Genomic DNA, 17,964 nt, shown 5'->3' on the forward strand with positions numbered 1-17,964 from the left:
CCCTCCTTTCCACTTGCATAGTGATTGGGTATCAAGATGGGTTTCAATTTTGTACTAAGACATTTGATTTCTCCTCCACCCCTGTTTATTATTTGTTTTTATGGCTTGGGGTGTACTTTGAAAATGTTTTAAATTTAGTGTACTTTTGATGTATTCATAAGAATATAAGATTCTATCAGGTTTGTCTAATAAGGAGTGTTTTTAATAAACTTAGGGATGTGACTAAAGTTTACTAAAAAAAAAACTATATAAATGGGCCACAGGCTTTCAACAGGCAGGTTGCATATATGTACTTGCATAAAGTCAGGAGGGCCCAATCAAAAACAAAGAAGAGGCTGCCATCCATCACATAAGCTAAAAATAAAACCGTGATAATAAAAAAAAATTATAATAAGAGTATATTGTAATATAAGATGTGATCAAAATATAAAAACATTGCAGTTTTTATAAACCAATATAACTTTGCCTGGTAATTTTTTACCAATCTAGTACTGTCAAGAACATGAAGGCATTTGATCTCGAAATAGTGTGGGTAATCAATGAAACTGATGGTTTTATGAGATTAATGGTATGTGTGTAATAATATCAATGATTTGCGGGTGATTAATGGCCATTGGATTGCATATGCGGGCATTTTTCAAAGACAAGATTGTTTCAGGTTGGGGCCTACAATTTTTTTTATATGTACTTTTAATCTCAGATTTTAATTACATCGAATGGTTTTAAGAGATGGCACCTCATTATCCTATGGTGAGATTTTATACATATTTTACACATCAAGGGTAAATTAGTATTTTCATTATAATTTTGTGTATAAACCTACAATTTGTAGTGCAAACTTATCATGTTTAAAAGTAATGTGTAGATAAAATTTTTCTTACATATATATATTAGTCAGAATCCCGCGCGATGCGCGGGTATGTTTTTATTTTTTTTTTTGAGTTTTGCAATATCATAAAAAAGGGATTGCTTTGCACACTAAATTGAAATGACTACTGCATAGATTACTGAATTACAAATTGAAACTATACATATCACATATGCCTCTATATTTCATATTTAAAAATTATCAAAGGCGAACACTATACTGTCACTATAGGATAAAAGATACATTAAGAAATTAATATTATCAAAACCTAATACATGTTGTAAATTACAGAAAATGCACAAATTAAACATTACAAATCAAGGTATTAGGGTTCTACCACCCCTTTCAAGTAAAAGTAATTGTCTCATATTCAAAATTTGCTGCACATTTAATGCAACAATCTTCACAAAGAAAAAGTAGTACTCTTTCATAATTGTAAAATGATATCAATACGTCCGAACCTGATATATATATGAAATGAGAACCCCCAATAGTAGTTAGTCATCCCTCCTTTAGTAACGACAATTCATTACATCATTGTCATTAGACGTACAAATTAGTGATGTATACAGAGTTTATATGCTAGATGGTCGAAGAAAATTGAAAGGCTTAACATGGTATATAATTTGATAACTACAAAAGAGATCAAAATAACTATTAATAGCTTCTTTTCAATTGCTGCAGTGACTGAAGAGGATAGTAAGGGGCCTATTAATGTCAAAAGTCTGGAGATCACTGTGGTGATGGAGCCACCAAACCAAGCCAGGAATTGTTTCCAATTGGTAATTTTGAGAGACCTGCCTTTGAGTTGCTTGTTTGGTATGGAGCATCTCACAGTAATCCAGCAAAAATGGCCATAAAGAATTATACCCTGCAGGTTGGAGGGCTTTACCACAACAAAAGAATCATGTCAATTGTAAAACCATATTTGCTTTTAACCATAATTATACAAAAACTAAAAAATGTAACTTGAACGGCTTAGAAAGTTTGTGGAAATGCAATGAATTAACAAAAAAGTTGAGACCGAATGCCTACCTATATTTTCTCTTCTCCAAAAACCTTTGCAGGGAAGTTTCCTTGCTATTGGCAGAACTGACATCAAAGCAAAAAAACACTTACTAGAAAATCATGACCAAATAAATTGAAAATTTTGCTTAACTTGTGAATAACAAATGTAGGAAACCAAAGAGGCGGAAAGGATTACCATTTACCACTAACTATATGCTGACTGGGAGCTTGAATTTAGACTTGCTTTAAATCATTGCCAAAATTATGGGCAACATTAGGAGGACTCAGACTGTAAACTTCTACCGGTTTAGTAGTGATATCACTCTCGAAAGAAGAAAAAAATGTTGTGCAACTCTGTCCATTTCCCTTGCATGCTAAGAGAATGACTTCTTTAGCTTTGTCCACAGGAAAATCACTAAACACAAACACTTGCCAACCATAAAATATAGTCATATGTGCAGTCTAAAGTTCCCCCGCTGCATAACTACTTTACAATGAACATAACAAAAATCAATCAAAACTGTAAATTCAATTATAAAAGTAATAGCCTATATTTTATTAAAGCATAAACTCACCAAGAATTAGCCCTTTTGGGAGCTCCTCTTCTAATTTACCATCGATGATAGTCGTAAAACATTAATTTTTTACATCTAAATCGACATAGTTTCCATTTTCTTTTGTCTTGCGCTTGATTGCAGGGCTTGGATTCCAAACTCTGCGATGCAGATCCGATAGCAGTATTCACAGCACCAGTCCTTAAAACTACATATATTAAACACTTCGACTCATGTTATATCATGTGTAGATCAGACCATGAGAACATTACAAATTTAAAAGCTCTTATCAATAGATAAGAGTATCAATCTTTTCAACTTCCACATTCCAAATAATTCCAAAACAGAAATTGTATGCCAAATCCACGTCTTGTCACTCAAGAAGAAACAAAAATGTAAATTATAATGCAGTTTCTGGTTGAAAAACCTTCAATCCAATAATTGAGACACTTTCATCAAATTTAGGATCAGCAGAAGGAAATACGCGGACAAAAGGAGATGAAAGGATTAAAACCGTAGTATCCAGCATCTCCAGGAAACGTCCTATCTAATTACATCCCATGGCAACGTCTAAAATATACGCATCAAAAGGCATCACTCTAAAACTTCAAAATGTACTAAATTAAAAAACACAAAAGACCCAATGAAGGAAAAGGACCAAATTTCTAAGACCCATAACATATAAACAAAGAAACCCACCTAGCAATTCAAGGAAATCAATTGAGCCTGAAAAGGTGGTACCTATCAAAACTCCAAATGACAACATTAAATTGATCGTCAAATTGAGATATCTACCGTTCACGATAGATCATATGTTTCGTATTTCGCTCTCTCTGACTACTCCGTACCGATTCGTTCCGAGGTTTGATTGAGTTTTGCAATCAATTGAGTCTGTACATAGAATCGTTAATGATTAGAGTTGGGGAATGAAAAGCGATTCTATTGAAAATTTACAATTTTCACAAAAATGGATCATCAAAATGGATTAGATGACATAAGCAAAACAATAAATAACAAATCAACTTCATCTTTTTAAGAAGAATGGAATCATTATATAGAAAGAGACGGAAAGTAAAAATTTGAAGACGAACCTGGTCTAGATAAGGAATTGTTGTGCGATTTCTTTGTGTGAAGAAAAGGATAGCTGGTAAGAAATTGAGAGAGACCTGCATCGAGAAGCAATCGATGCAAAGGAAGATCTCGTAGAGAGAGATTCAGCGAAGCACGATAGGTACAAGACGTTTCATTTTTTTGTATTTATTGTTTTTCTGTTTTTTCTTGGCTTGCCGTGTGGGAAATTTAGCTAAACAAACGGTATGTGCTTGATTCAGAAATAGGAAGCAGTGAAGAGTCCACGTGGGCATCAACTAAGAAGAATAGCAATCCAGGTGTCAAGATAATATCAACTGTTGTTAGAGTTTTTGCTTTATATATATAACTAGTTTTGTGCCGGCGCTTCGCGCGGCATGCAATCCCATTTTTATGAAACCTTCATGCCTTGTCAAATTTGGGTATTGCGTTATATTTTTAATTGATAAATGATTTGGTGAGTTGACGGTGATTTTGTCATTTTTGGTCATAAGTTGTTTCTAACATTCATATTATCATTCACGTGGTCTTTGCAATTACGTTGCCGATCACCGTTGCAATGATATCCAATATGTAAACATTCTCAACTCGACAATGACATTATTTAACACAGCAATTCCATACTTGGAAAAAATAGATGAGGAAATCATTAGACTTCCCCATTAGCAGAATTTCAATTTTGTCTTCCAGCACAACTAAAAGAAGAATGAGTGGAACACCAGAAAAGTATAGAAACATATTTATGTATAACACAATAGAATAAACAATTAAAATTCCAAATACATTACGGCATATGTTTGTAAACTACCACAACAACCCTGTGTAATGCAGAGTCCATAGCTTAATTTAATAACGTTATTTTTGAAGTATTCAAGTTTTGAAATCTGAATAATAGAACCTTTTTTTCCCTGATAAGTATGTTAGTATACATTGACTGGGAAAGTTTAGATACAGGAAAAATATTGCAATAAACTATATGATCCAGAGGGCAAGCACATGGTAGTTTTTATAATCATTGAATAGGCAACAATTTTGACTAAGGTTTGTTAGAAAACCCCATTAACCAACTACCAGCTCTCTCTACATAACGTCACCAAGGAAACAACTGAATTTTGTTTCTCCCATGATTAGCATCATTTTACCTCACGGGTTATATGTGGTCGCATTACGATTCTCCGAAATCTATGACAGATACCATCAACAATTTCAATGAATTGACACAGTGATAAATTGTAGTTGATGGGAAAAATAGGATGGTTGGTTGAGTAAAAAATTAACTGACAATGAAAATTTATAAAAATTAATCACCAACCTCTCTCTTAAGGATGCAAAAGTCATTGGATCATCAATAGTCTTTCGAAGAATATTAGTAATCAAATCAACCGAAAGTGTAGTGAAATGGTCCATGATAGGGTATCTCCTGTTAGTCTTTATTATTCTTGTTTACAGTACATATAGATTCTTCAACGTTGACGAAGATACCATAAAAGTTTTCCTCACTTCATATATCTGCATTGGAAAGGTTTTTTTGTTAAGCATTGTTTGGAAGAAATAAATCACATCAGAAAGCATGTGGAGTAGTAAGTTAACAACATGCTGCAGCTCTTAAAACTAATAACTGAGATACTTCAATCATTGTACTAAAATGCAGATTGTCAAAACAGAAAGTAACAATTTTTTTTATAAAAAAAATGGTCAAAGTTTTCAAAGTACAAATCTCGTTAGCTCTAAAGGAGTGGCAGACAGTGTTTCAACAGGAGTTTAAACACTGTAGTTAAATTACTGGTAGAAGAAGGCCACAAAAACGATATAAAGAGCTCATAGTCTGGCTAAAAGCATATTCCCATTGAACCTAAAAAAAGAATAACCTCTCTATCCGTGCCTTCAGTCTGGTTTACACAGATTGGTAAGAAAGAATGAAGGCCAACTATTTTTCGTTAAGAATTGAAATAATAACATTATGGCATAGATTCAAGAATCTCCATACACCGGTTAAGTACAATAAACACATACATCTAAGGAGCTCACACTCTAATTGAAAGTTTATTCCCATCAGCCATTAAAAAGGGAAAAACTTCAACATTGTTTACACAGGTTGTTAAGATAGATTAAAGCACAACTTTTTTCCGAAAGACTCGATTTTACATTACCTGCTCCAAGAAAAATGACTGCGGAATACATGGTTCCCAATATATGGAGATGGGAACCAAAACAGAGCATAACAGGTGGGAAAGGGCTGAAGGTGCGAACAGACCCAGGCAGAGAGAGTTGAAACTCAATACCACATGATCAGATAAAAGATGACAGCAGCCATTAAAAAGGAAAAACTTCGACAATGTTTACACTGGTTGTAAAGATAGATTAAAGCACAACTTTTTTCCGAAAGACTCGAATTTACAATACCTGCTCCAAGAAAAATGACTGCGGAATACATGGTTCCCAATATATGGAGATGGGAACCAAAATAGGGGCATAACAGGGGGGAAAGGGCTGAAAGTGCGAACAGACCCAGGCAGAGAGAGTTGAAACTCAATACCACATGATCAGATAAAAGATGGCAGCAAGGAGAAGTTCGATGATACCTGACATTGAATAGGAAGTGTTGCGTGATTTCTACGCGTGAAGAAGAGGAGCGAGAGTAGCGTTGAGAATAAGATTTGGGGATTGAGAAGATTATATATAAACAATTTTAATTTTCCCCGAATTAAATCACCAGAGGGATTAAATAAATTTAGCCGGATAATCAAGTAAGAGACGAACCTGTCTTACAAAGGAGCAAATCATTGAGAAATACTCGCAAAGTATGAACCACCCCAATAAATCTTGCTTACCTCAAAAGAACTCGCAAAGTACCTTGAATTCAGAAACCCATGTGTATACTATATATAGATGGACAACGAACAGAGAATGAATCTAACATTGAGGAGCGGAACCGTTAGGTAGAAATAGAATGCAAATCGATTTCGTCCCTTTTGACGCAAAACTCAGAAGAATCGTTTCGAAAATCACGATTTGAAGGAATTTATTGCATATATTCAATTCTTCTCACTTAATGCATGAATTATGGCTTTCGTCTAAAGACGACAGGAGAGACGTGAGCGGATGAATCAAAAAAGCGTCTATAATTGCAGTTTTTTTTCTTTAAACATTAATTTAAATCAGGAAATTTCCAGATGGCACTCGTACATCGCCTGTAAAATCTGACGAGGATGGCTAAGAGTGCTCTATTTCCGCCTCAGAACTCCGTAATTATATATATATATATATATATATAAATGGGCATTGGGCCTCTTGGGCCTTTGATTTCTTCACAACTTATAATCTCTCTCTTTTAAATAACAGTTTTTATCTATACATCTATCTATACATCTATACATCTATATAAAATGGAAGCTCTAAATAGACGTTCTCTCTATTTGGACACCTAGACTATTTACATTTTGTTAGGAGTCTCCTAAAATTTCTCTATTCCTTTTATAAGCCTTAAGAGATTTTGAAAGCAATCAATTCAAAACATCTAAGAAATTAATAACAATATAAAAAGTAACAATTGTAACAATTACTATATTTACAAAATAGTAGATTGGTAGAAAATTACAAGAGAGATGCAGTAGGAGAGAGAAAGTTACTGTGATAAGAGAGATGCAGTAGAGAGAGAAGGTATAGTGAGATAAGAGAGATGTAGCATATAAGAAAGTAATGAGAGAGAAATCATATTAGATCTAATCCTCTCTGAAAAATGGACAAAAAAAAGATTCATATAAAATTTAAATGATTTAAATATTATAAAAAATAAAAATGAATTGATGAGGGATAAAGTTTTTTGAAATGAATCTAGATGTTCAATAATTTTGAAAGTGGTATTAATATATTATTTTCCATAAAATTTTCCAATATGATTTAGCAATGGGCCGCGTGCTTATTTAATGTGGGTTGGGCTTATCGCTTATGTCGAACGGAAGGGTAAGCACTTTATTGTTAGGTAAAAGACAAAAGAGAAGTCCGAGTCTAAACTTTAAACAAAGTACAACCAGAGACGAAACGGTTTGCGGAGAGTCAGTACTTGATACGTGTCATTTCCTGATTCGGTGCGATCATATCGAAGTGGGAGTCTTGGCAAATCAAATCCACCTCTGTGTTTGTTTTCTAATTCTGATTTGGAATCGACTCAAGTAATTCTCTCATCTTTGTTTGCTTTTTTATGAATTGTGGTCTGAAGAGATTTGTTTTGCTGTCTCTCCATGTATCTCTGTTTTTGGTACTTGTTTTACTTTTGAACGGTCAGGGTTTGCGATTTCTTTGTTACAATTATTGTTTTATTTTATTTTTCCATGTTTAAAATGGATTTATCTGCCATGGGATTGTACGTGCAGATCAATTCAATTCCAGTGGCTAAGTATTTGCCTCCGTACAAAAATTTGATCTTGCCTATTTTTCTGATGTATGACTAGAGCCGGCCACCCGCAGGCAGCCCGAGCTCGGCTCGTATGACAAAGGGGCTCGCTGGTTTTTGTTTGTTTTTTTGTTGAGGCCCAATTCTTGATACTTTTGACATTGAATATGTTGGTTCATCTGTAATGGAAATTTGTACATGGATTTGTTGGAACCAACTGATATGATCTCTAGCTTGTTTAAGCTTTGACATTGAACATTCATTCACAAAGCAATATTACATGCCTTTCTAGATATCTGCTCAATCCCAGTGGCTTTTTATGCAGTTAGAAGCATTTTGGAGTGCCGTATGCTGGCTAAGTTATCATATTGATCTCCATTATTAATTATTGTCAGGATCTGATTCATAGAAGCCGAATTTTTCCTTTTATCAAGATGGGTCGGTGTGCAGCATTTTGGAGTGCTTTATCCAGGCTAATTTGTTTCTCGATTGATAGTGGAGCTAAAGGAAATATGGGTAACACAAGCAGTGACTCAAAACCAAGTAGTCAGTCTGATGCAAAAGAGCTTAATGCGCCCTCTGAACAAAAAGTTATAACAATGAAAGATTACATTCTACAGAAAGCTAAGCCATTTACCAACGATTGGCCTATGTACAATGATCCCACCATCTGGGGCGTACTAACTGCTATCACCGAAAGTGCAATTAATGGCAGAAAATACCAGGGATGCCAGGTGTTCATTGAAGCTTCAGTTCTCTTGTGATTTTCATTATGTTATTTTGATATTTGTGTCTACTGTGGCCGAGGATGATATGAATTAATGTTTTACTAGTGGCTTTAGTAATTTATTCTGCAAAAGAAAGGTTAGATAGCTTGACATGAATTACAAGGAAGTGCTGAAACCTTCATCTGTTTGATCTGATAGTTTGACCATACCCTTGGCCATTTTATCTGTTTTTTTTTCTTTGTTCAAAAAATGCTCCACATTGGTAGGACATTTATCGATGTTATGTATTAGTTTTTAATGCTGATAAATGGTGCAAAATAGGGACACTGTATTATCTTGAAGATGGCTGAGCATTGCATTGGCCTAGTATTGAAGGAAATGTTCAAATTTCCATAGGAGATGGTCAACGAAGACTATGGAATATATCTTAGCAGAGTTGATGGTGAAGAAGCAAAGCATCTCGGGAGCTATTATCCACCTGTCTTCTTGTGCGACACTAGGTAGTTATGCTTATAGATTTGGATATATTTATGCATAAGTTTGCGCGGATAAATACTAGTTATTTTTTTATTCATATATGCTGATTGTTCTGACCTTTTTGCAGCGCTTGTGACACATATGTCTATTGGCAAAAGTTGACCAAAGGAGAACCTGTTCGAATTTATCACGGAGATATCATATCTTTTTTTTAAAGCTCCTGATCATGGTAATATAAGTACTTCTTCTCCTCCACCAAAAAACATAAAGAAAAAAAAAAAGTTTTCCTTGGCGGAACTTATTTCCTCTTCATTGTTGAAGTTTTAACTTCTAATGCTACAACTGTTGATCAATTTTTCTGCTTCTATTTTAATTGAGTGGCATTTGGATGGATTATTGTGTGTGTTTGGGGTGAGCGGTAGCGGACTCATATCATCCCCTTTCTTTGCCTAGTTCTTTTTATTTTCCTTTTTTACCTTGACGTCAAATCAAGTTATATTTCGTTTATGTCATTTGGCATCTATTTCTATTTTTCAGTGTTTGATAGTAATATTAAAATGTTTTCTTATATGAATCTAATGAGTTTTTACCATCAAAATGAGAAAGAATTTCATATATGAATAGCCATTTCAAAACACAATATCTTGTTAGAACATATTGTTCACTAATATCCCTGTCGATGTAACATTACAGAAGGTTGGGGATTATTTCAAAACCAAGTCGTAACAACTTGTTGGTGGAATGTACATCTCATACAGTCTTGTCTGTGGTTATACGCACAACTTGTGATTTCGAAAAGAAAAGCGATTAGATATTGTGGTTATTGTTGTGATCTTGAAGCTGTTAAGAGTTTATATATCTCATGTTAAGATAATAGAAAATAACTTCTGATATCTGTTACGTGTTTCCAGTTGATGCAGTTGGATATGTATATCAAATAGCAAGTAGGTCCGGTCCTTGGCAAGAAGGTCCCGTAGCAACAAGCCATGACCAATTTGAAACATTGCTTAAGGAATTTGCGGAGATGAAGAAATTGTTGTGTGTAAAAGAGCGTGCAGAGCTCAAGACTGAACTTAGGACCGAACTCAAGGCTGAACTAAGGACTGAAATCAAGGATGAAATCATGGTTGAACTCTCAAGCACAAACTCAGGTTAAAGCCTTGATGGCCGTATATGTTAATGCTAGAGCTATTTTATGCTTAAATTATAAGATGCTGAATGTGATTGCTAAATAAAGTTGCATTTCAGAACATCATAGGAGTTGGCTTGTCAATTAGCAAATTGACTCCCTAGTTGAATTTGCTATGGTGTGCGCTCTTCTTAAATAATTAAGAGTATTGACTCTAAACCTGAATTTGCTTTGCTGGGCTGAGCCATGACATACAATGTTGTAAATGTAGGTAAAAAGTGTGTGCGCAAGATCCATGCATATCACTCATAACCTTGTTTATGGCACTTGTTTTACTTTTGTAGACTAAAGGGTTTGCGATTTCTTTATTATAATTGTCTTTTTTTCATTTTGAATCTGGATTTATCGTCCATGAAATTGTACATGCATGTCTGGAGATCAACTCAATTCTAGTGGCCAAGTAGTTGCCTCCGTGCGAAAATTTCATCTTGCCAATTTTTGTGATGTTTGACGAACCCTTTTCATTAATGTCTGTCTCTATACACCGGACGGACGATGGTGTTGAGAAGAATGCTCATTTTAGGATTCCTTTCATTCTTTTTTGATCCTTATCTAAATCTGCAGCTAGAAAAGTTGTTATGAATTGCTCTGTATAAATTAAATTATGAAGTTTATATCTTCATTGTTAATTACTGTCACAATCTAGGTCCTAGAAGCGTATTTTTCATTTCTTGAAACTTTGTATGTGGCCAAAATTGTATTCTTTTGTTGCTGGTTTTTTGTAGTTTGTTTATCTGTGCAGGCCCAATTCTTGATACCTTCCATACCTAACTGTTCAAAGTTTTGACATTGAACATGGTTGGTTCATCTGCAATGGAAATTTTACATGGATTTGTTGGAACCAAATGACATGATCTCTAATATAGATTCATCCACAAAGCGATTTTACTCCTAATATAGAATAAGGCTACACAAATAATATTAGATGATATATGCGTCCAATTGTAGTAGTCCTAATATTAGACAAATTTCATTCAAAAGTTAATGCTGGTTTTGGATTTAGAAGGTGATAAAGTAATTTTGGCCATCACTTTATGAGTATCGAGAAAGGGCATGCTAACAATGTCTCTGATCTCTACCAATGTGCAAAAGAGAAGAAGTTGCATATATACTAGCATATATATGTGAGGGCTTTTCATTGTTGCAGTGTTTTTTTTTATTTATTTAATTTTATTTGGTAAGAAAAAGTGATAGGTTTACATGCAAGTTTGTAGAGATTGTTTTCAGATAATAAGAAGAAACATGTGGAATTCATTCCAAGTAATTTTGCTGGCGGCTCATCCGTGGTATTGCTTTATGGTTGATGTCTATAGCCTAAATCTTTGATTATTTCAATGGGTGTTTAGACGATTTCTCCTATCACGAGAAGCCAAGCCAAGACTTTTATGTTGCTTCAATGGTCACTAAGCCAAGACCCATTATCGATACAAAACAAAGCCCACCGTTGGTAGAAATGGGCGGCCTACTTATACAATGTGGGTGGGTTGGGCTTAATCGGCTATGTCAAACGGAACTTTGGGGAAGCAGCACTAACAGTCCCAGAATCATAAAGAATCAAAAATGACTGATCCAAAGCCAACTCATAAGTAAAGAAGAACTAATTCCGCTTACAAAATGATCATAAATAAGTTCAATAATAAGTTCCAAGTGCAAATGAAGAGCACTGTGTGCCTCAAAATAAAAAGTATCTTCAATCTAGAGTGATTATCATGTCCAAACCAAATTAACTTTTACAATACCTATAATTATGAAGTATTTAATACTGGCAAATCTAAACAAGTCATTAATCAAAAGTATTAGAGGTTAAATTTTGTAAATTGGCTTCCCACTCCACCCATCAAGACCACTTGCTTCCAACTTCACCCATCAATTTTTTGGCCACTTGCAACTACTTGGAAAACCTGCAAATCAAATTACATTTGTAAAAATAATAGTTTCAATTTTTGTTTAAAAGCATACATAACTATGGGTGAGAAAATTACCGCATGTTCCAAATTTGACCACCAATGCCAATACGCCTCCCAACAATATCCCTACAACAAGCAGCAACCACAATAGAACTATCTTGTGATGGATGAATCTCCTCATGTGCACTCTCGCCTCAATAATATGGAGAGTGATTGACTCTACCCGCTCAACCAATCCAACATCAAGAGGTGCACCTTCTCCCCAAGCAATTACCCTACCCTCCAAATTAGCATGCCGCACCCCCAATGCAGTAGAAGAAACTCCTATCGTCCTAAACCTCACAAGTGCACTAATGTGGGTGTGATATAACGTGGGTATGAACCACAAGAGTGTGACAAACAAGGGAGGCAGTGAAATATTGTATGGAAAAGTGCGCAATATAGACACTATTATTCTTTTACACACAAGATAAAAGCCTATTACCACTATTACACCATTGATAAATTGCATTACCCTCACCCTCTAATGTAGCATGGTCTTTCTTCACCTCCTGGAAATCAGCTTCAATTTTTTCTAGCGAGCAAAAAATATTAACAATCAATAGACATCAACCGAGCGTACATTCTGTTCTAAACCAAGAAAAATAGATCGAAAGCTAGCATCATAAGGCCATGTTTCAATTCAACCTAAATCCACAACCACAAATGCGCAAAAGGAACATGCCGAATGTGGCTTAATTATTCTTCATGAAAATCAGTGAAGTAAAAACTCCTAGAAAGCATGCAGCATATTACAAATGAAGAAGAATCAACAAGGGAGCGCGAAATCAAAAACAGAGAGAGAAGTTCGGCTACTGAATTCAGCAATGACGCAAGTCGCTCATACATAGATATTGTACCATAAAATCAATTGGGGTTTTACAAGTCTGCTAGGAAAAGGAAAGCTAACAAAAAAAGAGAGAGGAACCATAGCTTATGGAGATTGCTGGAGTTTCGTTTCATTTCTTGATTTATATTATAGCAGCACCGGAAAAAAAAAACAAAAGAAAAGAAAAATACCTATTGCATGCTGAGGAGAAGGGTCCGGGGGTTGTTGAGCGACCGCTGCTAGAAGTTGGTTCTCCGAAAGTTGGACCTCCCGAACTTGCACTTCCGGAGGTTGGCCTGCCTGAACTCGTCCCTCCGCTCCAACTTGGCCCTCAGTCTGAACTTGGCCCTCGACCTGAACTAGTTCCTCCGCTCCAGCTTGGCCCTCAATCTGAACTTGGCCCTCGACCTGAACTTGTCCCTCCGCTCCAACTTGGCCCTCAGTCTGAACTTGGCCCTCGACCTGAACTTGTTTCTCCACCTGAACTTGCCCCTGCGGTGCTGGACCTCGTCCTTGAAGTGGGTCTAAACAAACAAATAACAATAAATAAGAAGAAGAAGGAAGAAACTAAACAAACAATTAACAATAAATGAAGAAGAGGAGAATCCAAGCAAAGACCCGAATAGATAAATGCAAAGAAAAACAAACCTAAAAACCAGATAAAGAGGTAGCAAGAACAAGAAGAATTAACTTAAAATAACCCAGAAAAAAAGAAGCCTAAAACCCAGAAAAAGTACCTGCAGCATAAGAAGTCCAAAACAAAAAAGGCCGTGCTATTTCATCCCTACGATGAAATGCAACCTAAACAAGAAGAAGAGAACCATACCATGAGGAGGTTGGATTTCTGGAACATGTGGAGCTTCGACTCTCACACTCGGACTTGGTGGAAGTCCACTTGGAGCTACGCCTTTCCCAGGGTCTAAACGAGTAAACAAACAGTAAATGATAAAGAAAAAGAAACCTAAAAAAACCAGAAAAGGATGTAGCAAGAACAAGAAGAAGAAGCCTAAAACCCTGAAAAAGTAGCAGCAGCAAAAGTCTAAAACAAATCTGGCCGGGCTATTTCATCCCTCTGATGAAAGTCAACCTAAACAAGAAGAAGAGAACCATATACCTTGTGGAGGTTCGATTGCTGCAACATGAGGAGGTTGGACTGTCACGCTCGGACTTGGTGGAAGTTCACTTTGAGCTACGCCTTTCCCAGGGTCTAAACAAATAAACAAGCAGTAAATGACAAAGAAAAAGAAACCCTAAAACCAGGAAAAGATGTAGCAAGAACAAGAAGAATTAACTTAAACCCAGGAAGGAAAAAAAAAAAAGAGCCTAAAACCCTGAAAAAGTAGCAGCAACAAAAGAAGTGGCCCAGCTATTTCATCCCACTGATGAAATGCAACCTCAACAGGTGAAGAGAACCATATACCTTGTGGAGGTTGGATTGCTGCAACATGAGGAGGTTGGATTGTCACACTTTTACTTGGTGTAAGTTCAGTTGGAGCTATGCTTTTTCCAGGAGGGTCTAAAGACGTTAAACAAGTAAGCAAGCAGTAAATGACAAAGAAAAGAAACCCAAAAACCAGGAAAAGATGTAGCAAGAACAAGAAGAATTAACTTAAACCCAGGAAGGAAAAAAAAGAGCCTAAAACCCTGAAAAAGTAGCAGCAGCAAAAGAAGTGGCCCGGCTATTTCATCCCACTGATGAGATAGAACCTAAACAGGAGAAGAGAACCATATATATACCTTGTAGAGGTTGGATTTCTGCAACATGAGGAGGTTGGACCGTCACACTCGGACTTGGTGGAAGTTCACTTGGAGCTACGCTTTTCGCAGGGGCCAAACAAGTAAACAAACAGTAAATGACAAAGAAAAAGAAACCTAAAAACCCAGAAAAATATGTAGCAAGAACAAGAAGAAGTAACTTAAAACCCATAAAAAAGAAGCCTAAAACCCAGAAAAAGTAGCTGCAGTAAAAGAAGTTCAAAAACATAACAAGACAAGGAGGAAGAAGAAGAGAACTTCAGAAATAGAAACCTAAAACCCATAGAAAGAAACATACTTCTCCCAGGTGGTGTGGAGCTTGACATGTTGCACAGTGGTGGCGGCCGGGGAAGAGAGTGAGGATGAAGAGAAATGTAATAAACAAGACACTCTTTCAAAACACACGCACACTCTCTCTCTCAGACATTCTTTGGTCGCTCTCAACGTATAAAAATTGAAAAGGCAATTACTGTTATTTTTAATTTGTAATAAAAATTCATCTTCACCCTTAATATCATACCTGTCCCTGTCCACTTTTGAGATGTGTCATTTATTTGATAATTATGCTAATTCCTATTATGAATCTCTCAAGTTTGATGATTATACCATGGTAAATGATCATCCATTATATCAAGAAGAAAGTCGAAAACTTAAGGAAGTGTCTAGTCTAGCTGTAAGACTATTTATAACTATAGAATTTAGATTGCATGAACTCATTAAAAATCTAATTGCAAACTAAATAAATTGGACCTTACGATAATAATTCTAATCACAAATGTGTGTGTCACACTAGTGATCATGTCCATATTTTTGCCATATTATATATTTAATTGTAATTTTTATATTTTTATGTGTTTGTATGATAATTATTGAAATTAGTATTTGTAATTAACTTTCGTTTGAACTTACATTAGTATGACCACAAAATAATCAAATCTTCAATTGATCTTATAAAACACTACATATAAATTTGATTGTTTTTTAACGGGGAGGGAGATTCAAACCATGGTCACCAAAGTGATACATCATCTTTACCACTCCAACTAGTGGCTTGGATGTCATATAAATTTGATTTGATTACCTAATGATCAATATATATTTAGAATTATTTGCGGTGTTTCTTTTATTAAATTTCAAATAGTAATTTTGAAGTATTTACTTAATAATGTGTCTCAAACTATTCAAAACTGCGAAAAAAAAAAAAAAAGGTACATCAAATGATGAATAAGAAAAACAATTGAATTAGAAATAGCGGAAAATGTTGAATAACAATTTTTTAGATCTTACAACCTTGAGAACAAATACCAATATGTTTTGGGGTTTGTACTTTTATACAATTGAATACTCATAAAAGTTGTTAGTAGTCTACATCTTTCATAAATATAACAAAAAAAAAATCAAATAATATAGGCAGTCCACTTGAGTCGAATATCTTTATTTTATGGGATAATTATCGAAAAAGCCTTTGTACTTTCCAAAAAAAGTTATGTATATTTTTCTGAGTTAAACAAACCCTATACTTTACATGTTAGGCTCCAAAAAATAAAAAAGGAAATTGATGCAGCTTCAAAAGTCATTTTACTAATAAAAAACCGAAAAACTGATATAATCTTAATTAATGAATTAAAAAAGGTATTTATAAAAGGAACTGTGAAATTTTGACCTGCTTGACATAGGATAGGATAAATGTCAAATCATGTGGATACAGGGTTTGGGGTTGGAAGAGATGACATCCCCAAAAATTACAAGAAAATGTGTGATGTGACAAAAAGGATTATACTTGACATGAGATAAGGGAAAAGGTTTAAACAGGTCGAATTTTGCAATGATTCTTTCTAATTGCATGCAACTATGCAAGTCAAATTACAAAATGTCGAAACAATTATATATCAGTTTATAAATTTCTTCTCTGACTACTTTTGGTCATATCTGTCTGTGTATATGGAATAATTTTGAAGTATTTTATTTATTTGATGTTGTCGTCGTTGTTCGTTTTTAATAATAATAGAAATAAACTCTCTGTTGCGAACCAATAGGCGTTGGGGTGCCTCTCAAAATTATATGTACGTGTGAGTTTTTGGTAGAGCTGATCTGCTGGTGACTACTGTGTAGCAGTGGTGATGGTGGTGGTGGAGCCGTGGAGGTTATCGAACAGACTAGTAGGTGTAGGTGTAGAGTGTGTGTGTGTGTGAGTAATGATGAGATCTTGGGGAGTGGAGATTACTCATACTCATAAGCTTTTGCATTAAATGATATGCATGCAGGGAGACAAAGTATATATATATATGTAAGGATTGGCGGCGTGAGTGATAGAGAGAGAAAGAGAGTGGGTGGGATCAAGTGAGAGAGTACTCCTCTCTCTCTCTCACTTGCCAGGAAAAAGGGACAGACAGACAGACAGAGAGTTCACTCGCAGGGTTGTATGACTATGTTCTGCAGGTCCCACTACCATGCAACAATCCATTTTAAAAATACGAACGGTGTTTTTTTTTTGTTGTTTACGTTGGTTTTGGAATTTGAGCAAAGCAATCATGATTAATTAACCTAATCTTTCAAGGAAAATGGTAAAATATCCAAAAGATTGTTTCTTAGAGAGGAAGAGAAATCAAGACTACTTAAAAAGTCTACTATTGATGCATATGTCGAAGGCACTTTTTCATGAATATAGGTAGCCTTTTTACATGCTAGGGCTTTCAAGGTCACTGTGAAAAAACACAAATATCCCTTTAAAATGTAAATTCCCCTTTCAATATTGTGCTTTTTTCTTCCATATATAGTCCATGTTTTCCTTCAGATCCATTAAAATGAAAACTTTTCAAGTCAATAGAGCCGAAACACTTGTTGTATATAGTCATCTGTCTGTCTGTCTTTCTCTCAACTCCACCATTCATATATATGTATAGCTTTTAATCATGCAATGCAAGATAAGGCTAAAATGTATTTGGAAGGTTTGACTATGCCATTGGGCTTTCACTTCATGACCTGTTTTTAGCTGAAATAGAAACCCATGCTTAATTATTCTGACATGTTGAGGTGCCATAACAAACTAAACAAGTTAATAAATAGTACGATATTGGGTTTCGATTTTTGCCATTCTAAGTAGTCATGCTAGCTTTCTTACCAAATGC

The 17,964-nt window shown here is 35.1% G+C and overlaps 2 long non-coding RNA genes across 4 annotated transcripts; one reads left to right on the forward strand and one right to left on the reverse strand.

The window, feature by feature from the left end:
* Window positions 1–1,337: 1,337 nt before the first annotated feature.
* Window positions 1,338–3,708, reverse strand: LOC120009130. Of its 2 annotated transcripts, XR_005470603.1 has the most exons (6): window positions 3,522–3,708; window positions 3,226–3,321; window positions 2,452–2,638; window positions 2,073–2,360; window positions 1,904–1,960; window positions 1,338–1,754 (listed from the first exon to the last, which is right to left on the reverse strand). It is a non-coding gene; the product is annotated as an uncharacterized LOC120009130 (long non-coding RNA). The 2 variants fall into 2 exon arrangements; XR_005470604.1 differs by lacking the exon at window positions 2,452–2,638.
* Window positions 3,709–7,486: 3,778 nt separating this feature from the next.
* On the forward strand, window positions 7,487–10,376 carry LOC120009132. Of its 2 annotated transcripts, XR_005470607.1 has the most exons (5): window positions 7,487–7,691; window positions 8,308–8,646; window positions 8,962–9,140; window positions 9,245–9,346; window positions 10,029–10,376. It is a non-coding gene; the product is annotated as an uncharacterized LOC120009132 (long non-coding RNA). The 2 variants fall into 2 exon arrangements; XR_005470606.1 differs by lacking the exon at window positions 10,029–10,376 and having other exon boundaries at window positions 9,245–9,534.
* The last annotated feature ends 7,588 nt before the right edge of the window (window positions 10,377–17,964 follow it).

Source organism: Tripterygium wilfordii, chromosome 11 (genome assembly GCF_013401445.1).
Source record: "Tripterygium wilfordii isolate XIE 37 chromosome 11, ASM1340144v1, whole genome shotgun sequence".
NCBI lineage: Eukaryota > Viridiplantae > Streptophyta > Magnoliopsida > Celastrales > Celastraceae > Tripterygium > Tripterygium wilfordii.